The sequence below is a fragment of the Channa argus genome, unplaced genomic scaffold (assembly GCF_033026475.1).
Source record: "Channa argus isolate prfri unplaced genomic scaffold, Channa argus male v1.0 Contig074, whole genome shotgun sequence".
NCBI classification, from domain to species: domain Eukaryota; kingdom Metazoa; phylum Chordata; class Actinopteri; order Anabantiformes; family Channidae; genus Channa; species Channa argus.
In genome coordinates this window covers 67,934-91,612 of record NW_027125293.1, presented here as the reverse complement: position 1 = coordinate 91,612, position 23,679 = coordinate 67,934, and the positions used below count along the sequence as shown (strand labels likewise).

The 23,679-nt window shown below is 45.4% G+C and overlaps 8 non-coding genes across 8 annotated transcripts; all 8 read left to right on the top strand.

The window, feature by feature from the left end:
* Nucleotides 1–608: 608 nt before the first annotated feature.
* Nucleotides 609–680, top strand: trnad-guc (transfer RNA aspartic acid (anticodon GUC)). Its single transcript has one exon. It is a non-coding gene; the product is annotated as a tRNA-Asp (tRNA).
* Nucleotides 681–2,644: 1,964 nt separating this feature from the next.
* Nucleotides 2,645–2,716, top strand: trnad-guc (transfer RNA aspartic acid (anticodon GUC)). The gene has a single exon. It is a non-coding gene; the product is annotated as a tRNA-Asp (tRNA).
* Nucleotides 2,717–5,475: 2,759 nt separating this feature from the next.
* On the top strand, nt 5,476–5,548 carry trnaf-gaa (transfer RNA phenylalanine (anticodon GAA)). Its single transcript has one exon. It is a non-coding gene; the product is annotated as a tRNA-Phe (tRNA).
* A 3,666-nt stretch (nt 5,549–9,214) lies between these two features.
* On the top strand, nt 9,215–9,286 carry trnad-guc (transfer RNA aspartic acid (anticodon GUC)). Its single transcript has one exon. It is a non-coding gene; the product is annotated as a tRNA-Asp (tRNA).
* A 111-nt stretch (nt 9,287–9,397) lies between these two features.
* Nucleotides 9,398–9,470, top strand: trnaf-gaa (transfer RNA phenylalanine (anticodon GAA)). Its single transcript has one exon. It is a non-coding gene; the product is annotated as a tRNA-Phe (tRNA).
* A 2,840-nt stretch (nt 9,471–12,310) lies between these two features.
* Nucleotides 12,311–12,382, top strand: trnad-guc (transfer RNA aspartic acid (anticodon GUC)). The gene has a single exon. It is a non-coding gene; the product is annotated as a tRNA-Asp (tRNA).
* Nucleotides 12,383–15,840: 3,458 nt separating this feature from the next.
* Nucleotides 15,841–15,912, top strand: trnad-guc (transfer RNA aspartic acid (anticodon GUC)). Its single transcript has one exon. It is a non-coding gene; the product is annotated as a tRNA-Asp (tRNA).
* Nucleotides 15,913–18,691: 2,779 nt separating this feature from the next.
* trnad-guc (transfer RNA aspartic acid (anticodon GUC)) lies at nt 18,692–18,763 on the top strand. The gene has a single exon. It is a non-coding gene; the product is annotated as a tRNA-Asp (tRNA).
* The last annotated feature ends 4,916 nt before the right edge of the window (nt 18,764–23,679 follow it).

Below are 23,679 nucleotides of genomic sequence, written 5' to 3'. Positions count from 1 at the left end.
CCCGTAGGTAACGTTCCTTTTCAAATGCAGATTGACGGAGAACGTAGGAGCGTAATTTGACAATTGATTCATTTTTGTCCAACCTTGAGCGAGTAAAAGTAATGGCATCAGAACGGCGTAACTACACCAGGGGCATGGCCGGGGGCAGTGCTGTTCCAGTCCTCGTTAGTATAGTGGACAGTATCTCCGCCTGTTGTAATTGACATCCTAGGGCTGCTGCTGCAAGTGCAGCTATTTTTCATGGGAGAAAGTCTCTATTTCCATTAATAGTATGTGGTGGCTTTGTCCAAACTGAGGCTGTTTACAAATTGGTTCTTAACTTTCTTCTGTAGTCTCGCATAACCCTTTTCGATTTCTTTGACCAATTTGCACTTGCTGCTTGCCCTTTTCGATTTCTTTGACCAATTTGCACATGCTGTTTGCCATATCGCGTGCACCAAGAAGAGGGCATGCAATTGCAGGAAAGGAACTCCTCAACAGGTACTCAAAACTGAAATTGAACGACGACCATTGCAACTTTAGCCAGTAATGGTCCGCTCAGTCAAAGGCACACAGCCTTTGTCCAGCGACTACTCTGGCGTGACTGCAAACGAGCAGTGCTTTTCCAGTCCTCGTTAGTATAGTGGACAGTATCTCCGCCTGTCACGCGGAAGACCGGGGTTCGATTCCCTGACGGGGAGAGTTTTTTTGCCTTTGTCCCGGACAGTTGAAATTTCCCGCAATACGTCTTCGGCTTGGTTGAGGAGGCTTGCATTTTCAAATGATGGCCAAAAGAAGTCATCGGTTGTTGTGCCGAAATAGCTCAGTTGGGAGAGCGTTAGACTGAAGATCTAAAGGTCCCCTGGTTTGATCCCGGGTTTTGGCATTACACCACCTCTGTCTTGCGTACGATGCCAAGAGTCCCCTAACCTTTTGTTTTTGTACTTAAGACGGTTTGGAAGGTAGTCTCTATGTGTGCCATTCTGTGATTTCAGGTTGTTTTACGGAGCAAGCATGTGTAAGAACTTAGTCAACCCACTGACACAGCTTGAGAGTAAATGTCATCTTAAAATAACAACAATTGTGTTTCTGCCTGATTTCAGGCCAGGGACCTTTCACGTGCGAGGCGAACTTGATAACCGCTACACCACAGATACCGGCGACTTTGACGAGCTACTTCAGAGCGTAGGCAAAAGCAGGCTTTCACATTCAGGCCCGTAGGTAACGTTTCTTTTCAAATGCAGATTGCTGGAGAACGTAGGGGTGTAATTTGACAAGTGATGCATTTTTGTCCAACCTTGAGCGATTAAAAGTAATGGCATCAGAACAGCGTAACTACACCAGGGGCATGGCCGGGGCCAGTGCTGTTCCAGTCCTCGTTAGTATAGTGGACAGGATCTCCGCCTGTTGTAATTGACATCCTAGGGCTGCTGCTGCAAGTGCAGCTATTTTTTATTGGAGAAAGTCTCTATTTCGATTAATAGTATGTGGTGGCTTTGTCCAAACTGAGGCTGTTTAGAAATTGGTTCTTAACTTTCTTCTGTAGTCTCGCATAACCCTTTTCGATTTCTTTGACCAATTTGCACATGCTGTTTGCCATATCGCGTGCACCAAGAAGAGGGCATGCAATTGCAGGAAAGGAACTCCTCAACAGGTAACTCAAAACTGAAATTGAACGACGACCATTGCAAGCATGTGTAAGAACTTAGTCAACCCACTGACACAGCTTGAGTGTGAATGTCATCTTAAAATAACAACAATTGTGTTTCTGCCTGGTTTCAGGCCAGGGACCTTTCACGTGTGAGGCGAACTTGATAACCGCTACACCACAGAAATCGGCGACTTTGACGAGCTACTTCAGAGCGTAGCTTCCCAGCAAGAAGAATACCACGGTCGTGGAAGTTTACTCCTCAGGGGTTTTGGGATGAAAGGATCTTTATCGAACTTTGTAGTACTAAAACCAAAAGTGTTGCCTTTCTAATTGTTAGAGCTGAGACAACCCCTTTTACAAGGCAATCCACCCAGACTGACTGTGCACATGATAATGGATAGCAAAAGGGTTTCTGCCTGATTTCGAACGAGAGACCTTTATGCATGTTAGGCCAAGGTGATATCCACTACACTACAGAATTTAGCCACGTAGGGTATTACTTTCAGAGGGTAGCATCTAACCACAAAGCGACACATTATCGTGCAAGGTCGACTCTAAGGGGCTTTCCAAAATCCTAGTGCACAATAGGTACTTTCTCAGCTTAATGGGGACCATGCTCATATGTGGAGGCTGATCGGTCCAATGCTAAGCCAGTGTAGCGTGGAGAGGGGATTGAAGCTGTGGTAATTGACATCCTAGGGCTGCTTCTTCAGTGCAGCTGTTTTTCATGGGAGAAACAAAGGCTGTTTAGAAATTGGTTTTTAACAATCTTCTGTAGTCTCGCAAAACCCTTTTTGATTTCTTTGACCAATTTGCACATGCTGTTTGCCATATCGCGTGCACCAAGAAGAGGGCATGCAATTGCAGGAAAGGAACTCCTCAACAGGTACTCAAAACTGAAATTGAACGACGACCATTGCAACTTTAGCCAGTAATGGTCCGCTCAGTCAAAGGCACACAGCCTTTGTCCAGCGACTACTCTGGCGTGACTGCAAACGAGCAGTGCTTTTCCAGTCCTCGTTGGTATAGTGGACAGTATCTCCGCCTGTCACGCGGAAGACCGGGGTTCGATTCCCTGACGGGGAGAGTCTTTTTGCCTTTGTCCCGGACAGTTGAAATTTCCCGCAATACGTCTTCGGCTTGGTTGAGGAGGCTTGCATTTTCAAATGATGGCCAAAAGAAGTCATCGGTTGTTGTGCCGAAATAGCTCAGTTGGGAGAGCGTTAGACTGAAGATCTAAAGGTCCCCTGGTTTGATCCTGGGTTTTGGCATTACACCACCTCTGTCTTGCGTACGATGCCAAGAGTCCCGTAACCTTTTGTTTTTGTACTTAAGACGGTTTGGAAGGTAGTCTCTATGTGTGCCATTCTGTGATTTCAGGTTGTTTTACGGAGCAAGCATGTGTAAGAACTTAGTCAACCCACTGACACAGCTTGAGAGTAAATGTCATCTTAAAATAACAACAATTGTGTTTCTGCCTGATTTCAGGCCAGGGACCTTTCACGTGTGAGGCGAACTTGATAACCGCTACACCACAGATACCGGCGACTTTGACGAGCTACTTCAGAGTGTAGGCAAAAGCAGGCTTTCACATTCAGGCCCGTAGGTAACGTTCCTTTTCAAATGTAGATTGCCGGAGAACGTAGGGGCGTAATTTAACAAGTGATGCATTTTTGTCCAACCTTGAGCGATTAAAAGTAATGGCATCAGAACAGTGTAACTACACCAGGGGCATGGCCGGGGCCAGTGCTGTTCCAGTCCTCGTTAGTATAGTGGACAGTATCTCCGCCTGTTGTAATTGACATCCTAGGGCTGCTGCTGCAAATGCAGCTATTTTTCATTGGAGAAAGTCTCTATTTCGATTAATAGTATGTGGTGGCTTTGTCCAAACTGAGGCTGTTTAGAAATTGGTTCTTAACTTTCTTCTGTAGTCTCGCACAACCCTTTTCGATTTCTTTGACCAATTTGCACATGCTGTTTGCCATATCGCGTGTACCAAGAAAAGGGCATGCAATTGCAGGAAAGGAACTCCTCAACAGGTAACTCAAAACTGAAATTGAACGACGACCATTGCAAGCATGTGTAAGAACTTAGTCAACCCACTGACACAGCTTGAGTGTGAATGTCATCTTAAAATAACAACAATTGTGTTTCTGCCTGGTTTCAGGCCAGGGACCTTTCACGTGTGAGGCGAACTTGATAACCGCTACACCACAGAAATCGGCGACTTTGACGAGCTACTTCAGAGCGTAGCTTCCCAGCAAGAAGAATACCACGGTCGTGGAAGTTTACTCCTCAGGGGTTTTGGGATGAAAGGATCTTTATCGAACTTTGTAGTACTAAAACCAAAAGTGTTGCCTTTCTAATTGTTAGAGCTGAGACAACCCCTTTTACAAGGCAATCCACCCAGACTGACTGTGCACATGATAAAGGATAGCAAAAGGGTTTCTGCCTGATTTCGAACGAGTGACCTTTATGCATGTTAGGCCAAGGTGATATCCACTACACTACAGAATTTAGCCACGTAGGGTATTACTTTCAGAGGGTAGCATCTAAGCACAAAGCGACACATTATCGTGCAAGGTCGACTCTAAGGGGCTTTCCAAAATCCTAGTGCACAATAGGTACTTTCTCAGCTTAATGGGGACCATGCTCATATGTGGAGGCTGATCGGTCCAATGCTAAGCCAGTGTAGCGTGGAGAGGGGATTGAAGCTGTGGTAATTGACATCCTAGGGCTGCTTCTTCAGTGCAGCTGTTTTTCATGGGAGAAACAAAGGCTGTTTAGAAATTGGTTCTTAACAATCTTCTGTAGTCTCGCAAAACCCTTTTTGATTTCTTTGACCAATTTGCACATGCTGTTTGCCATATCGCGTCCAACAAGAAGAGGGCGCGCAATTGTAGTCAACAGATACTCAAAACTGAAATTGAATAACGACCATTGCAACTTTAACCAGTAATCGTCCGCTCTGTCAAAGACACAGCCTTTTTTCGGCGACTACTCTGGAGTGACTGCAAAAGATCTAACAGGCAAAAGCAGGTTTTCACATTCAGGCCCGTAGGTAACGTTCCTTTTCAAATGCAGATTGACGGAGAACGTAGGAGCGTAATTTGACAATTGATTCATTTTTGTCCAACCTTGAGCGAGTAAAAGTAATGGCATCAGAACGGCGTAACTACACCAGGGGCATGGCCGGGGGCAGTGCTGTTCCAGTCCTCGTTAGTATAGTGGACAGTATCTCCGCCTGTTGTAATTGACATCCTAGGGCTGCTACTGCAAGTGCAGCTATTTTTCATGGGAGAAAGTCTCTATTTCGATTAATAGTATGTGGTGGCTTTGTCCAAACTGAGGCTGTTTAGAAATTGGTTCTTAACTTTCTTCTGTAGTCTCGCATAATCCTTTTCGATTTCTTTGACCAATTTGCACTTGCTGCTTGCCCTTTTCGATTTCTTTGACCAATTTGCACATCCTGTTTGCCATATCGCGTGCACCAAGAAGAGGGCATGCAATTGCAGGAAAGGAACTCCTCAACAGGTACTCACAACTGAAATTGAACGACGACCATTGCAACTTTAGCCAGTAATGGTCCGCTCAGTCAAAGGCACACAGCCTTTGTCCAGCGACTACTCTGGCGTGACTGCAAACGAGCAGTGCTTTTCCAGTCCTCGTTAGTATAGTGGACAGTATCTCAGCCTGTCACGCGGAAGACCGGGGTTCGATTCCCCGACGGGGAGAGTCTTTTTGCCTTTGTCCCGGACAGTTGAAATTTCCCGCAATACGTCTTCGGCTTGGTTGAGGAGGCTTGCATTTGCAAATGATGGCCAGAAGAAGTCATCGGTTGTTGTGCCGAAATAGCTCAGTTGGGAGAGCGTTAGACTGAAGATCTAAAGGTCCCTGGTTCGATCCCGGGTTTCGGCATTACACCACCTCTGTCTTGCGTACGATGCCAAGAGTCCCCTAACCTTTTGTTTTTGTACTTAAGACGGTTTGGAAGGTAGTCTCTATGTGTGCCATTCTGTGATTTCAGGTTGTTTTACGGAGCAAGCATGTGTAAGAACTTAGTCAACCCACTGACACAGCTTGAGTGTAAATGTCATCTTAAAATAACAACAATTGTGTTTCTGCCTGATTTCAGGCCAGGGACCTTTCACGTGTGAGGCGAACTTGATAACCGCTACACCACAGATACCGGCGACTTTGACGAGCTACTTCAGAGCGTAGGCAAAAGCAGGCTTTCACATTCAGGCCCGTAGGTAACGTTCCTTTTCAAATGCAGATTGCCGGAGAACGTAGGGGCGTAATTTGACAAGTGATGCATTTTTGTCCAACCTTGAGCGATTAAAAGTAATGGCATCAGAACAGTGTAACTACACCAGGGGCATGGCCGGGGCCAGTGCTGTTCCAGTCCTCGTTAGTATAGTGGACAGTATCTCCGCCTGTTGTAATTGACATCCTAGGGCTGCTGCTGCAAGTGCAGCTATTTTTCATTGGAGAAAGTCTCTATTTCGATTAATAGTATGTGGTGGCTTTGTCCAAACTGAGGCTGTTTAGAAATTGGTTCTTAACTTTCTTCTGTAGTCTCGCATAACCCTTTTCGATTTCTTTGACCAATTTGCACATGCTGTTTGCCATATCGCGTGCACCAAGAAGAGGGCATGCAATTGCAGGAAAGGAACTCCTCAACAGGTAACTCAAAACTGAAATTGAACGACGACCATTGCAAGCATGTGTAAGTACTTAGTCAACCCACTGACACAGCTTGAGTGTGAATGTCATCTTAAAATAACAACAATTGTGTTTCTGCCTGGTTTCAGGCCAGGGACCTTTCACGTGTGAGGCGAACTTGATAACCGCTACACCACAGAAATCGGCGACTTTGACGAGCTACTTCAGAGCGTAGCTTCCCAGCAAGAAGAATACCACGGTCGTGGAAGTTTACTCCTCAGGGGTTTTGGGATGAAAGGATCTTTATCGAACTTTGTAGTACTAAAACCAAAAGTGTTGCCTTTCTAATTGTTAGAGCTGAGACAACCCCTTTTACAAGGCAATCCACCCAGACTGACTGTGCACATGATAATGGATAGCAAAAGGGTTTCTGCCTGATTTCGAATGTTAGGCCAAGGTGATATCCACTACACTACAGAATTTAGCCACGTAGGGTATTACTTTCAGAGGGTAGCATCTAACCACAAAGCGACACATTATCGTGCAAGGTCGACTCTAAGGGGCTTTCCAAAATCCTAGTGCACAATAGGTACTTTCTCAGCTTAATGGGGACCATGCTCATATGTGGAGGCTGATCGGTCCAATGCTAAGCCAGTGTAGCGTGGAGAGGGGATTGAAGCTGTGGTAATTGACATCCTAGGGGTGCTGCTTCAGTGCAGCTGTTTTTCATGGGAGAAACAAAGGCTGTTTAGAAATTGGTTCTTAACAATCTTCTGTAGTCTCGCAAAACCCTTTTTGATTTCTTTGACCAATTTGCACATGCTGTTTGCCATATCGCGTCCAACAAGAAGAGGGCGCGCAATTGTAGTCAACAGATACTCAAAACTGAAATTGAATAACGACCATTGCAACTTTAGCCAGTAATCGTCCGCTCTGTCAAAGACACAGCCTTTTTTCGGCGACTACTCTGGAGTGACTGCAAAAGATCTAACAGGCAAAAGCAGGTTTTCACATTCAGGCCCGTAGGTAACGTTCCTTTTCAAATGCAGATTGACGGAGAACGTAGGAGCGTAATTTGACAATTGATTCATTTTTGTCCAACCTTGAGCGAGTAAAAGTAATGGCATCAGAACGGCGTAACTACACCAGGGGCATGGCCGGGGGCAGTGCTGTTCCAGTCCTCGTTAGTATAGTGGACAGTATCTCCGCCTGTTGTAATTGACATCCTAGGGCTGCTGCTGCAAGTGCAGCTATTTTTCATGGGAGAAAGTCTCTATTTCGATTAATAGTATGTGGTGGCTTTGTCCAAACTGAGGCTGTTTAGAAATTGGTTCTTAACTTTCTTCTGTAGTCTCGCATAACCCTTTTCGATTTCTTTGACCAATTTGCACTTGCTGCTTGCCCTTTTCGATTTCTTTGACCAATTTGCACATGCTGTTTGCCATATCGCGTGCACCAAGAAGAGGGCATGCAATTGCAGGAAAGGAACTCCTCAACAGGTACTCAAAACTGAAATTGAACGACGACCATTGCAACTTTAGCCAGTAATGGTCCGCTCAGTCAAAGGCACACAGCCTTTGTCCAGCGACTACTCTGGCGTGACTGCAAACGAGCAGTGCTGTTCCAGTCCTCGTTAGTATAGTGGACAGGATCTCCGCCTGTTGTAATTGACATCCTAGGGCTGCTGCTGCAAGTGCAGCTATTTTTCATTGGAGAAAGTCTCTATTTCGATTAATAGTATGTGGTGGCTTTGTCCAAACTGAGGCTGTTTAGAAATTGGTTCTTAACTTTCTTCTGTAGTCTCGCATAACCCTTTTCGATTTCTTTGACCAATTTGCACATGCTGTTTGCCATATCGCGTGCACCAAGAAGAGGGCATGCAATTGCAGGAAAGGAACTCCTCAACAGGTAACTCAAAACTGAAATTGAACGACGACCATTGCAAGCATGTGTAAGTACTTAGTCAACCCACTGACACAGCTTGAGTGTGAATGTCATCTTAAAATAACAACAATTGTGTTTCTGCCTGGTTTCAGGCCAGGGACCTTTCACGTGTGAGGCGAACTTGATAACCGCTACACCACAGAAATCGGCGACTTTGACGAGCTACTTCAGAGCGTAGCTTCCCAGCAAGAAGAATACCACGGTCGTGGAAGTTTACTCCTCAGGGGTTTTGGGATGAAAGGATCTTTATCGAACTTTGTAGTACGAAAACCAAAAGTATTGCCTTTCTAATTGTTAGAGCTGAGACAACCCCTTTTACAAGGCAATCCACCCAGACTGACTGTGCACATGATAATGGATAGCAAAAGGGTTTCTGCCTGATTTCGAACGAGGGACCTTTATGCATGTTAGGCCAAGGTGATATCCACTACACTACAGAATTTAGCCACGTAGGGTATTACTTTCAGAGGGTAGCATCTAACCACAAAGCGACACATTATCGTGCAAGGTCGACTCTAAGGGGCTTTCCAAAATCCTAGTGCACAATAGGTACTTTCTCAGCTTAATGGGGACCATGCTCATATGTGGAGGCTGATCGGTCCAATGCTAAGCCAGTGTAGCGTGGAGAGGGGATTGAAGCTGTGGTAATTGACATCCTAGGGCTGCTTCTTCAGTGCAGCTATTTTTCATGGGAGAAACAAAGGCTGTTTAGAAATTGGTTTTTAACAATCTTCTGTAGTCTCGCAAAACCCTTTTTGATTTCTTTGACCAATTTGCACATGCTGTTTGCCATATCGCGTGCACCAAGAAGAGGGCATGCAATTGCAGGAAAGGAACTCCTCAACAGGTACTCAAAACTGAAATTGAACGACGACCATTGCAACTTTAGCCAGTAATGGTCCGCTCAGTCAAAGGCACACAGCCTTTGTCCAGCGACTACTCTGGCGTGACTGCAAACGAGCAGTGCTTTTCCAGTCCTCGTTAGTATAGTGGACAGTATCTCCGCCTGTCACGCGGAAGACCGGGGTTCGATTCCCCGACGGGGAGAGTCTTTTTGCCTTTGTCCCGGACAGTTGAAATTTCCCGCAATACGTCTTCGGCTTGGTTGAGGAGGCTTGCATTTCCAAATGATGGCCAGAAGAAGTCATCGGGTGTTGTGCCAAAATAGCTCAGTTGGGAGAGCGTTAGACTGAAGATCTAAAGGTCCCTGGTTCGATCCCGGGCTTCGGCATTACACCACCTCTGTCTTGCGTACGATGCCAAGAGTTCCCTAACCTTTTGTTTTTGTACTTAAGACGGTTTGGAAGGTAGTCTCTATGTGTGCCATTCTGTGATTTCAGGTTGTTTTACGGAGCAAGCATGTGTAAGAACTTAGTCAACCCACTGACACAGCTTGAGTGTAAATGTCATCTTAAAATAACAACAATTGTGTTTCTGCCTGATTTCAGGCCAGGGACCTTTCACGTGTGAGGCAAACTTGATAACCGCTACACCACAGATACCGGCGACTTTGACGAGCTACTTCAGAGCGTAGGCAAAAGCAGGCTTTCACATTCAGGCCCGTAGGTAACGTTCCTTTTCAAATGCAGATTGCCGGAGAACGTAGGGGCGTAATTTGACAAGTGATGCATTTTTGTCCAACCTTGAGCGATTAAAAGTAATGGCATCAGAACAGCGTAAGTACACCAGGGGCATGGCCGGGGCCAGTGCTGTTCCAGTCCTCGTTAGTATAGTGGACAGGATCTCCGCCTGTTGTAATTGACATCCTAGGGCTGCTGCTGCAAGTGCAGCTATTTTTCATTGGAGAAAGTCTCTATTTCGATTAATAGTATGTGGTGGCTTTGTCCAAACTGAGGCTGTTTAGAAATTGGTTCTTAACTTTCTTCTGTAGTCTCGCATAACCCTTTTCGATTTCTTTGACCAATTTGCACATGCTGTTTGCCATGTCGCGTGCACCAAGAAGAGGGCATGCAATTGCAGGAAAGGAACTCCTCAACAGGTAACTCAAAACTGAAATTGAACGACGACCATTGCAAGCATGTGTAAGAACTTAGTCAACCCACTGACACAGCTTGAGTGTGAATGTCATCTTAAAATAACAACAATTGTGTTTCTGCCTGGTTTCAGGCCAGGGACCTTTCACGTGTGAGGCGAACTTGATAACCGCTACACCACAGAAATCGGCGACTTTGACGAGCTACTTCAGAGCGTAGCTTCCCAGCAAGAAGAATACCACGGTCGTGGAAGTTTACTCCTCAGGGGTTTTGGGATGAAAGGATCTTTATCGAACTTTGTAGTACTAAAACCAAAAGTGTTGCCTTTCTAATTGTTAGAGCTGAGACAACCCCTTTTACAAGGCAATCCACCCAGACTGACTGTGCACATGATAATGGATAGCAAAAGGGTTTCTCCCTGATTTCGAACGAGGGACCTTTATGCATGGTAGGCCAAGGTGATATCCACTACACTACAGAATTTAGCCACGTAGGGTATTACTTTCAGAGGGTAGCATCTAAGCACAAAGCGACACATTATCGTGCAAGGTCGACTCTAAGGGGCTTTCCAAAATCCTAGTGCACAATAGGTACTTTCTCAGCTTAATGGGGACCATGCTCATATGTGGAGGCTGATCGGTCCAATGCTAAGCCAGTGTAGCGTGGAGAGGGGATTGAAGCTGTGGTAATTGACATCCTAGGGGTGCTGCTTCAGTGCAGCTGTTTTTCATGGGAGAAACAAAGGCTGTTTAGAAATTGGTTCTTAACAATCTTCTGTAGTCTCGCAAAACCCTTTTTGATTTCTTTGACCAATTTGCACATGCTGTTTGCCATATCGCGTCCAACAAGAAGAGGGCGCGCAATTGTAGTCAACAGATACTCAAAACTGAAATTGAATAACGACCATTGCAACTTTAGCCAGTAATCGTCCGCTCTGTCAAAGACACAGCCTTTTTTCGGCGACTACTCTGGAGTGACTGCAAAAGATCTAACAGGCAAAAGCAGGTTTTCACATTCAGGCCCGTAGGTAACGTTCCTTTTCAAATGCAGATTGACGGAGAACGTAGGAGCGTAATTTGACAATTGATTCATTTTTGTCCAACCTTGAGCGAGTAAAAGTAATGGCATCAGAACGGCGTAACTACACCAGGGGCATGGCCGGGGGCAGTGCTGTTCCAGTCCTCGTTAGTATAGTGGACAGTATCTCCGCCTGTTGTAATTGACATCCTAGGGCTGCTGCTGCAAGTGCAGCTATTTTTCATGGGAGAAAGTCTCTATTTCCATTAATAGTATGTGGTGGCTTTGTCCAAACTGAGGCTGTTTACAAATTGGTTCTTAACTTTCTTCTGTAGTCTCGCATAACCCTTTTCGATTTCTTTGACCAATTTGCACTTGCTGCTTGCCCTTTTCGATTTCTTTGACCAATTTGCACATGCTGTTTGCCATATCGCGTGCACCAAGAAGAGGGCATGCAATTGCAGGAAAGGAACTCCTCAACAGGTACTCAAAACTGAAATTGAACGACGACCATTGCAACTTTAGCCAGTAATGGTCCGCTCAGTCAAAGGCACACAGCCTTTGTCCAGCGACTACTCTGGTGTGACTGCAAACGAGCAGTGCTTTTCCAATCCTCGTTAGTATAGTGGACAGTATCTCCGCCTGTTGTAATTGACATCCTAGGGCTGCTGCTGCAAGTGCAGCTATTTTTCATGGGAGAAAGTCTCTATTTCCATTAATAGTATGTGGTGGCTTTTTCCAAACTGAGGCTGTTTACAAATTGGTTCTTAACTTTCTTCTGTAGTCTCGCATAACCCTTTTCGATTTCTTTGACCAATTTGCACTTGCTGCTTGCCCTTTTCGATTTCTTTGACCAATTTGCACATGCTGTTTGCCATATCGCGTGCACCAAGAAGAGGGCATGCAATTGCAGGAAAGGAACTCCTCAACAGGTACTCAAAACTGAAATTGAACGACGACCATTGCAACTTTAGCCAGTAATGGTCCGCTCAGTCAAAGGCACACAGCCTTTGTCCAGCGACTACTCTGGCGTGACTGCAAACGAGCAGTGCTTTTCCAGTCCTCGTTAGTATAGTGGACAGTATCTCCGCCTGTCACGCGGAAGACCGGGGTTCGATTCCCCGACGGGGAGAGTCTTTTTGCCTTTGTCCCGGACAGTTGAAATTTCCCGCAATACGTCTTCGCCTTGGTTGAGGAGGCTTGCATTTCCAAATGATGGCCAGAAGAAGTCATCGGGTGTTGTGCCAAAATAGCTCAGTTGGGAGAGCGTTAGACTGAAGATCTAAAGGTCCCTGGTTCGATCCCGGGCTTCAGCATTACACCACCTCTGTCTTGCGTACGATGCCAAGAGTTCCCTAACCTTTTGTTTTTGTACTTAAGACGGTTTGGAAGGTAGTCTCTATGTGTGCCATTCTGTGATTTCAGGTTGTTTTACGGAGCAAGCATGTGTAAGAACTTAGTCAACCCACTGACACAGCTTGAGTGTAAATGTCATCTTAAAATAACAACAATTGTGTTTCTGCCTGATTTCAGGCCAGGGACCTTTCACGTGTGAGGCAAACTTGATAACCGCTACACCACAGATACCGGCGACTTTGACGAGCTACTTCAGAGCGTAGGCAAAAGCAGGCTTTCACATTCAGGCCCGTAGGTAACGTTCCTTTTCAAATGCAGATTGCCGGAGAACGTAGGGGCGTAATTTGACAAGTGATGCATTTTTGTCCAACCTTGAGCGATTAAAAGTAATGGCATCAGAACAGCGTAAGTACACCAGGGGCATGGCCGGGGCCAGTGCTGTTCCAGTCCTCGTTAGTATAGTGGACAGGATCTCCGCCTGTTGTAATTGACATCCTAGGGCTGCTGCTGCAAGTGCAGCTATTTTTCATTGGAGAAAGTCTCTATTTCGATTAATAGTATGTGGTGGCTTTGTCCAAACTGAGGCTGTTTAGAAATTGGTTCTTAACTTTCTTCTGTAGTCTCGCATAACCCTTTTCGATTTCTTTGACCAATTTGCACATGCTGTTTGCCATATCGCGTGCACCAAGAAGAGGGCATGCAATTGCAGGAAAGGAACTCCTCAACAGGTAACTCAAAACTGAAATTGAACGACGACCATTGCAAGCATGTGTAAGAACTTAGTCAACCCACTGACACAGCTTGAGTGTGAATGTCATCTTAAAATAACAACAATTGTGTTTCTGCCTGGTTTCAGGCCAGGGACCTTTCACGTGTGAGGCGAACTTGATAACCGCTACACCACAGAAATCGGCGACTTTGACGAGCTACTTCAGAGCGTAGCTTCCCAGCAAGAAGAATACCACGGTCGTGGAAGTTTACTCCTCAGGGGTTTTGGGATGAAAGGATCTTTATCGAACTTTGTAGTACTAAAACCAAAAGTGTTGCCTTTCTAATTGTTAGAGCTGAGACAACCCCTTTTACAAGGCAATCCACCCAGACTGACTGTGCACATGATAATGGATAGCAAAAGGGTTTCTCCCTGATTTCGAACGAGGGACCTTTATGCATGTTAGGCCAAGGTGATATCCACTACACTACAGAATTTAGCCACGTAGGGTATTACTTTCAGAGGGTAGCATCTAAGCACAAAGCGACACATTATCGTGCAAGGTCGACTCTAAGGGGCTTTCCAAAATCCTAGTGCACAATAGGTACTTTCTCAGCTTAATGGGGACCATGCTCATATGTGGAGGCTGATCGGTCCAATGCTAAGCCAGTGTAGCGTGGAGAGGGGATTGAAGCTGTGGTAATTGACATCCTAGGGCTGCTTCTTCAGTGCAGCTGTTTTTCATGGGAGAAACAAAGGCTGTTTAGAAATTGGTTTTTAACAATCTTCTGTAGTCTCGCAAAACCCTTTTTGATTTCTTTGACCAATTTGCACATGCTGTTTGCCATATCGCGTCCAACAAGAAGAGGGCGCGCAATTGTAGTCAACAGATACTCAAAACTGAAATTGAATAACGACCATTGCAACTTTAACCAGTAATCGTCCGCTCTGTCAAAGACACAGCCTTTTTTCGGCGACTACTCTGGAGTGACTGCAAAAGATCTAACAGGCAAAAGCAGGTTTTCACATTCAGGCCCGTAGGTAACGTTCCTTTTCAAATGCAGATTGACGGAGAACGTAGGAGCGTAATTTGACAATTGATTCATTTTTGTCCAACCTTGAGCGAGTAAAAGTAATGGCATCAGAACGGCGTAACTACACCAGGGGCATGGCCGGGGGCAGTGCTGTTCCAGTCCTCGTTAGTATAGTGGACAGTATCTCCGCCTGTTGTAATTGACATCCTAGGGCTGCTGCTGCAAGTGCAGCTATTTTTCATTGGAGAAAGTCTCTATTTCGATTAATAGTATGTGGTGGCTTTGTCCAAACTGAGGCTGTTTAGAAATTGGTTCTTAACTTTCTTCTGTAGTCTCGCATAACCCTTTTCGATTTCTTTGACCAATTTGCACATGCTGTTTGCCATATCGCGTGCACCAAGAAGAGGGCATGCAATTGCAGGAAAGGAACTCCTCAACAGGTAACTCAAAACTGAAATTGAACGACGACCATTGCAAGCATGTGTAAGTACTTAGTCAACCCACTGACACAGCTTGAGTGTGAATGTCATCTTAAAATAACAACAATTGTGTTTCTGCCTGGTTTCAGGCCAGGGACCTTTCACGTGTGAGGCGAACTTGATAACCGCTACACCACAGAAATCGGCGACTTTGACGAGCTACTTCAGAGCGTAGCTTCCCAGCAAGAAGAATACCACGGTCGTGGAAGTTTACTCCTCAGGGGTTTTGGGATGAAAGGATCTTTATCGAACTTTGTAGTACTAAAACCAAAAGTATTGCCTTTCTAATTGTTAGAGCTGAGACAACCCCTTTTACAAGGCAATCCACCCAGACTGACTGTGCACATGATAATGGATAGCAAAAGGGTTTCTGCCTGATTTCGAACGAGGGACCTTTATGCATGTTAGGCCAAGGTGATATCCACTACACTACAGAATTTAGCCACGTAGGGTATTACTTTCAGAGGGTAGCATCTAACCACAAAGCGACACATTATCGTGCAAGGTCGACTCTAAGGGGCTTTCCAAAATCCTAGTGCACAATAGGTACTTTCTCAGCTTAATGGGGACCATGCTCATATGTGGAGGCTGATCGGTCCAATGCTAAGCCAGTGTAGCGTGGAGAGGGGATTGAAGCTGTGGTAATTGACATCCTAGGGGTGCTGCTTCAGTGCAGCTGTTTTTCATGGGAGAAACAAAGGCTGTTTAGAAATTGGTTCTTAACAATCTTCTGTAGTCTCGCATAACCCTTTTCGATTTCTTTGACCAATTTGCACTTGCTGCTTGCCCTTTTCGATTTCTTTGACCAATTTGCACATGCTGTTTGCCATATCGCGTGCACCAAGAAGAGGGCATGCAATTGCAGGAAAGGAACTCCTCAACAGGTACTCAAAACTGAAATTGAACGACGACCATTGCAACTTTAGCCAGTAATGGTCCGCTCAGTCAAAGGCACACAGCCTTTGTCCAGCGACTACTCTGGCGTGACTGCAAACGAGCAGTGCTTTTCCAGTCCTCGTTAGTATAGTGGACAGTATCTCCGCCTGTCACGCGGAAGACCGGGGTTCGATTCCCCGACGGGGAGAGTCTTTTTGCCTTTGTCCCGGACAGTTGAAATTTCCCGCAATACGTCTTCGCCTTGGTTGAGGAGGCTTGCATTTCCAAATGATGGCCAGAAGAAGTCATCGGGTGTTGTGCCAAAATAGCTCAGTTGGGAGAGCGTTAGACTGAAGATCTAAAGGTCCCTGGTTCGATCCCGGGCTTCAGCATTACACCACCTCTGTCTTGCGTACGATGCCAAGAGTTCCCTAACCTTTCGTTTTTGTACTTAAGACGGTTTGGAAGGTAGTCTCTATGTGTGCCATTCTGTGATTTCAGGTTGTTTTACGGAGCAAGCATGTGTAAGAACTTAGTCAACCCACTGACACAGCTTGAGTGTAAATGTCATCTTAAAATAACAACAATTGTGTTTCTGCCTGATTTCAGGCCAGGGACCTTTCACGTGTGAGGCAAACTTGATAACCGCTACACCACAGAAATCGGCGACTTTGACGAGCTACTTCAGAGCGTAGCTTCCCAGCAAGAAGAATACCACGGTCGTGGAAGTTTACTCCTCAGGGGTTTTGGGATGAAAGGATCTTTATCGAACTTTGTAGTACTAAAACCAAAAGTGTTGCCTTTCTAATTGTTAGAGCTGAGACAACCCCTTTTACAAGGCAATCCACCCAGACTGACTGTGCACATGATAATGGATAGCAAAAGGGTTTCTCCCTGATTTCGAACGAGGGACCTTTATGCATGTTAGGCCAAGGTGATATCCACTACACTACAGAATTTAGCCACGTAGGGTATTACTTTCAGAGGGTAGCATCTAAGCACAAAGCGACACATTATCGTGCAAGGTCGACTCTAAGGGGCTTTCCAAAATCCTAGTGCACAATAGGTACTTTCTCAGCTTAATGGGGACCATGCTCATATGTGGAGGCTGATCGGTCCAATGCTAAGCCAGTGTAGCGTGGAGAGGGGATTGAAGCTGTGGTAATTGACATCCTAGGGCTGCTTCTTCAGTGCAGCTGTTTTTCATGGGAGAAACAAAGGCTGTTTAGAAATTGGTTTTTAACAATCTTCTGTAGTCTCGCAAAACCCTTTTTGATTTCTTTGACCAATTTGCACATGCTGTTTGCCATATCGCGTCCAACAAGAAGAGGGCGCGCAATTGTAGTCAACAGATACTCAAAACTGAAATTGAATAACGACCATTGCAACTTTAACCAGTAATCGTCCGCTCTGTCAAAGACACAGCCTTTTTTCGGCGACTACTCTGGAGTGACTGCAAAAGATCTAACAGGCAAAAGCAGGTTTTCACATTCAGGCCCGTAGGTAACGTTCCTTTTCAAATGCAGATTGACGGAGAACGTAGGAGCGTAATTTGACAATTGATTCATTTTTGTCCAACCTTGAGCGAGTAAAAGTAATGGCATCAGAACGGCGTAACTACACCAGGGGCATGGCCGGGGGCAGTGCTGTTCCAGTCCTCGTTAGTATAGTGGACAGTATCTCCGCCTGTTGTAATTGACATCCTAGGGCTGCTGCTGCAAGTGCAGCTATTTTTCATTGGAGAAAGTCTCTATTTCGATTAATAGTATGTGGTGGCTTTGTCCAAACTGAGGCTGTTTAGAAATTGGTTCTTAACTTTCTTCTGTAGTCTCGCATAACCCTTTTCGATTTCTTTGACCAATTTGCACATGCTGTTTGCCATATCGCGTGCACCAAGAAGAGGGCATGCAATTGCAGGAAAGGAACTCCTCAACAGGTAACTCAAAACTGAAATTGAACGACGACCATTGCAAGCATGTGTAAGTACTTAGTCAACCCACTGACACAGCTTGAGTGTGAATGTCATCTTAAAATAACAACAATTGTGTTTCTGCCTGGTTTCAGGCCAGGGACCTTTCACGTGTGAGGCGAACTTGATAACCGCTACACCACAGAAATCGGCGACTTTGACGAGCTACTTCAGAGCGTAGCTTCCCAGCAAGAAGAATACCACGGTCGTGGAAGTTTACTCCTCAGGGGTTTTGGGATGAAAGGATCTTTATCGAACTTTGTAGTACTAAAACCAAAAGTGTTGCCTTTCTAATTGTTAGAGCTGAGACAACCCCTTTTACAAGGCAATCCACCCAGACTGACTGTGCACATGATAATGGATAGCAAAAGGGTTTCTCCCTGATTTCGAACGAGGGACCTTTATGCATGTTAGGCCAAGGTGATATCCACTACACTACAGAATTTAGCCACGTAGGGTATTACTTTCAGAGGGTAGCATCTAACCACAAAGCGACACATTATCGTGCAAGGTCGACTCTAAGGGGCTTTCCAAAATCCTAGTGCACAATAGGTACTTTCTCAGCTTAATGGGGACCATGCTCATATGTGGAGGCTGATCGGTCCAATGCTAAGCCAGTGTAGCGTGGAGAGGGGATTGAAGCTGTGGTAATTGACATCCTAGGGGTGCTGCTTCAGTGCAGCTGTTTTTCATGGGAGAAACAAAGGCTGTTTAGAAATTGGTTCTTAACAATCTTCTGTAGTCTCGCATAACCCTTTTCGATTTCTTTGACCAATTTGCACTTGCTGCTTGCCCTTTTCGATTTCTTTGACCAATTTGCACATGCTGTTTGCCATATCGCGTGCACCAAGAAGAGGGCATGCAATTGCAGGAAAGGAACTCCTCAACAGGTACTCAAAACTGAAATTGAACGACGACCATTGCAACTTTAGCCAGTAATGGTCCGCTCAGTCAAAGGCACACAGCCTTTGTCCAGCGACTACTCTGGCGTGACTGCAAACGAGCAGTGCTTTTCCAGTCCTCGTTAGTATAGTGGACAGTATCTCCGCCTGTCACGCGGAAGACCGGGGTTCGATTCCCCGACGGGGAGAGTCTTTTTGCCTTTGTCCCGGACAGTTGAAATTTCCCGCAATACGTCTTCGCCTTGGTTGAGGAGGCTTGCATTTCCAAATGATGGCCAGAAGAAGTCATCGGGTGTTGTGCCAAAATAGCTCAGTTGGGAGAGCGTTAGACTGAAGATCTAAAGGTCCCTGGTTCGATCCCGGGCTTCAGCATTACACCACCACTGTCTTGCGTACGATGCCAAGAGTTCCCTAACCTTTTGTTTTTGTACTTAAGACGGTTTGGAAGGTAGTCTCTATGTGTGCCATTCTGTGATTTCAGGTTGTTTTACGGAGCAAGCATGTGTAAGAACTTAGTCAACCCACTGACACAGCTTGAGTGTAAATGTCATCTTAAAATAACAACAATTGTGTTTCTGCCTGATTTCAGGCCAGGGACCTTTCACGTGTGAGGCAAACTTGATAACCGCTACACCACAGATACCGGCGACTTTGACGAGCTACTTCAGAGCGTAGGCAAAAGCAGGCTTTCACATTCAGGCCCGTAGGTAACGTTCCTTTTCAAATGCAGATTGCCGGAGAACGTAGGGGCGTAATTTGACAAGTGATGCATTTTTGTCCAACCTTGAGCGATTAAAAGTAATGGCATCAGAACAGCGTAAGTACACCAGGGGCATGGCCGGGGCCAGTGCTGTTCCAGTCCTCGTTAGTATAGTGGACAGGATCTCCGCCTGTTGTAATTGACATCCTAGGGCTGCTGCTGCAAGTGCAGCTATTTTTCATTGGAGAAAGTCTCTATTTCGATTAATAGTATGTGGTGGCTTTGTCCAAACTGAGGCTGTTTAGAAATTGGTTCTTAACTTTCTTCTGTAGTCTCGCATAACCCTTTTCGATTTCTTTGACCAATTTGCACATGCTGTTTGCCATATCGCGTGCACCAAGAAGAGGGCATGCAATTGCAGGAAAGGAACTCCTCAACAGGTAACTCAAAACTGAAATTGAACGACGACCATTGCAAGCATGTGTAAGAACTTAGTCAACCCACTGACACAGCTTGAGTGTGAATGTCATCTTAAAATAACAACAATTGTGTTTCTGCCTGGTTTCAGGCCAGGGACCTTTCACGTGTGAGGCGAACTTGATAACCGCTACACCACAGAAATCGGCGACTTTGACGAGCTACTTCAGAGCGTAGCTTCCCAGCAAGAAGAATACCACGGTCGTGGAAGTTTACTCCTCAGGGGTTTTGGGATGAAAGGATCTTTATCGAACTTTGTAGTACTAAAACCAAAAGTGTTGCCTTTCTAATTGTTAGAGCTGAGACAACCCCTTTTACAAGGCAATCCACCCAGACTGACTGTGCACATGATAATGGATAGCAAAAGGGTTTCTCCCTGATTTCGAACGAGGGACCTTTATGCATGTTAGGCCAAGGTGATATCCACTACACTACAGAATTTAGCCACGTAGGGTATTACTTTCAGAGGGTAGCATCTAACCACAAAGCGACACATTATCGTGCAAGGTCGACTCTAAGGGGCTTTCCAAAATCCTAGTGCACAATAGGTACTTTCTCAGCTTAATGGGGACCATGCTCATATGTGGAGGCTGATCGGTCCAATGCTAAGCCAGTGTAGCGTGGAGAGGGGATTGAAGCTGTGGTAATTGACATCCTAGGGGTGCTGCTTCAGTGCAGCTGTTTTTCATGGGAGAAACAAAGGCTGTTTAGAAATTGGTTCTTAACAATCTTCTGTAGTCTCGCAAAACCCTTTTTGATTTCTTTGACCAATTTGCACATGCTGTTTGCCATATCGCGTCCAACAAGAAGAGGGCGCGCAATTGTAGTCAACAGATACTCAAAACTGAAATTGAATAACGACCATTGCAACTTTAGCCAGTAATCGTCCGCTCTGTCAAAGACACAGCCTTTTTTCGGCGACTACTCTGGAGTGACTGCAAAAGATCTAACAGGCAAAAGCAGGTTTTCACATTCAGGCCCGTAGGTAACATTCCTTTTCAAATGCAGATTGACGGAGAACGTAGGAGCGTAATTTGACAATTGATTCATTTTTGTCCAACCTTGAGCGAGTAAAAGTAATGGCATCAGAACGGCGTAACTACACCAGGGGCATGGCCGGGGGCAGTGCTGTTCCAGTCCTCGTTAGTATAGTGGACAGTATCTCCGCCTGTTGTAATTGACATCCTAGGGCTGCTGCTGCAAGTGCAGCTATTTTTCATGGGAGAAAGTCTCTATTTCCATTAATAGTATGTGGTGGCTTTGTCCAAACTGAGGCTGTTTACAAATTGGTTCTTAACTTTCTTCTGTAGTCTCGCATAACCCTTTTCGATTTCTTTGACCAATTTGCACTTGCTGCTTGCCCTTTTCGATTTCTTTGACCAATTTGCACATGCTGTTTGCCATATCGCGTGCACCAAGAAGAGGGCATGCAATTGCAGGAAAGGAACTCCTCAACAGGTACTCAAAACTGAAATTGAACGACGACCATTGCAACTTTAGCCAGTAATGGTCCGCTCAGTCAAAGGCACACAGCCTTTGTCCAGCGACTACTCTGGCGTGACTGCAAACGAGCAGTGCTTTTCCAATCCTCGTTAGTATAGTGGACAGTATCTCCGCCTGTTGTAATTGACATCCTAGGGCTGCTGCTGCAAGTGCAGCTATTTTTCATGGGAGAAAGTCTCTATTTCCATTAATAGTATGTGGTGGCTTTTTCCAAACTGAGGCTGTTTACAAATTGGTTCTTAACTTTCTTCTGTAGTCTCGCATAACCCTTTTCGATTTCTTTGACCAATTTGCACTTGCTGCTTGCCCTTTTCGATTTCTTTGACCAATTTGCACATGCTGTTTGCCATATCGCGTGCACCAAGAAGAGGGCATGCAATTGCAGGAAAGGAACTCCTCAACAGGTACTCAAAACTGAAATTGAACGACGACCATTGCAACTTTAGCCAGTAATGGTCCGCTCAGTCAAAGGCACACAGCCTTTGTCCAGCGACTACTCTGGCGTGACTGCAAACGAGCAGTGCTGTTCCAGTCCTCGTTAGTATAGTGGACAGGATCTCCGCCTGTTGTAATTGACATCCTAGGGCTGCTGCTGCAAGTGCAGCTATTTTTCATTGGAGAAAGTCTCTATTTCGATTAATAGTATGTGGTGGCTTTGTCCAAACTGAGGCTGTTTAGAAATTGGTTCTTAACTTTCTTCTGTAGTCTCGCATAACCCTTTTCGATTTCTTTGACCAATTTGCACATGCTGTTTGCCATATCGCGTGCACCAAGAAGAGGGCATGCAATTGCAGGAAAGGAACTCCTCAACAGGTAACTCAAAACTGAAATTGAACGACGACCATTGCAAGCATGTGTAAGAACTTAGTCAACCCACTGACACAGCTTGAGTGTGAATGTCATCTTAAAATAACAACAATTGTGTTTCTGCCTGGTTTCTGGCCAGGGACCTTTCACGTGTGAGGCGAACTTGATAACCGGTACACCACAGAAATCGGCGACTTTGACGAGCTACTTCAGAGCGTCGCTTCCCAGCAAGAAGAATACCACGGTCGTGGAAGTTTACTCCTCAGAGGTTTTGGGATGAAAGGATCTTTATCGAACTTTGTAGTACTAAAACCAAAAGTGTTGCCTTTCTAATTGTTAGAGCTGAGACAACCCCTTTTACAAGGCAATCCACCCAGACTGACTGTGCACATGATAATGGATAGCAAAAGGGTTTCTCCCTGATTTCGAACGAGGGACCTTTATGCATGTTAGGCCAAGGTGATATCCACTACACTACAGAATTTAGCCACGTAGGGTATTACTTTCAGAGGGTAGCATCTAACCACAAAGCGACACATTATCGTGCAAGGTCGACTCTAAGGGGCTTTCCAAAATCCTAGTGCACAATAGGTACTTTCTCAGCTTAATGGGGACCATGCTCATATGTGGAGGCTGATCGGTCCAATGCTAAGCCAGTGTAGCGTGGAGAGGGGATTGAAGCTGTGGTAATTGACATCCTAGGGGTGCTGCTTCAGTGCAGCTGTTTTTCATGGGAGAAACAAAGGCTGTTTAGAAATTGGTTCTTAACAATCTTTTGTAGTCTCGCAAAACCCTTTTTGATTTCTTTGACCAATTTGCACATGCTGTTTGCCATATCGCGTCCAACAAGAAGAGGGCGCGCAATTGTAGTCAACAGATACTCAAAACTGAAATTGAATAACGACCATTGCAACTTTAGCCAGTAATCGTCCGCTCTGTCAAAGACACAGCCTTTTTTCGGCGACTACTCTGGAGTGACTGCAAAAGATCTAACAGGCAAAAGCAGGTTTTCACATTCAGGCCCGTAGGTAACATTCCTTTTCAAATGCAGATTGACGGAGAACGTAGGAGCGTAATTTGACAATTGATTCATTTTTGTCCAACCTTGAGCGAGTAAAAGTAATGGCATCAGAACGGCGTAACTACACCAGGGGCATGGCCGGGGGCAGTGCTGTTCCAGTCCTCGTTAGTATAGTGGACAGTATCTCCGCCTGTTGTAATTGACATCCTAGGGCTGCTGCTGCAAGTGCAGCTATTTTTCATGGGAGAAAGTCTCTATTTCCATTAATAGTATGTGGTGGCTTTGTCCAAACTGAGGCTGTTTACAAATTGGTTCTTAACTTTCTTCTGTAGTCTCGCATAACCCTTTTCGATTTCTTTGACCAATTTGCACTTGCTGCTTGCCCTTTTCGATTTCTTTGACCAATTTGCACATGCTGTTTGCCATATCGCGTGCACCAAGAAAAGGGCATGCAATTGCAGGAAAGGAACTCCTCAACAGGTACTCAAAACTGAAATTGAACGACGACCATTGCAACTTTAGCCAGTAATGGTCCGCTCAGTCAAAGGCACACAGCCTTTGTCCAGCGACTACTCTGGCGTGACTGCAAACGAGCA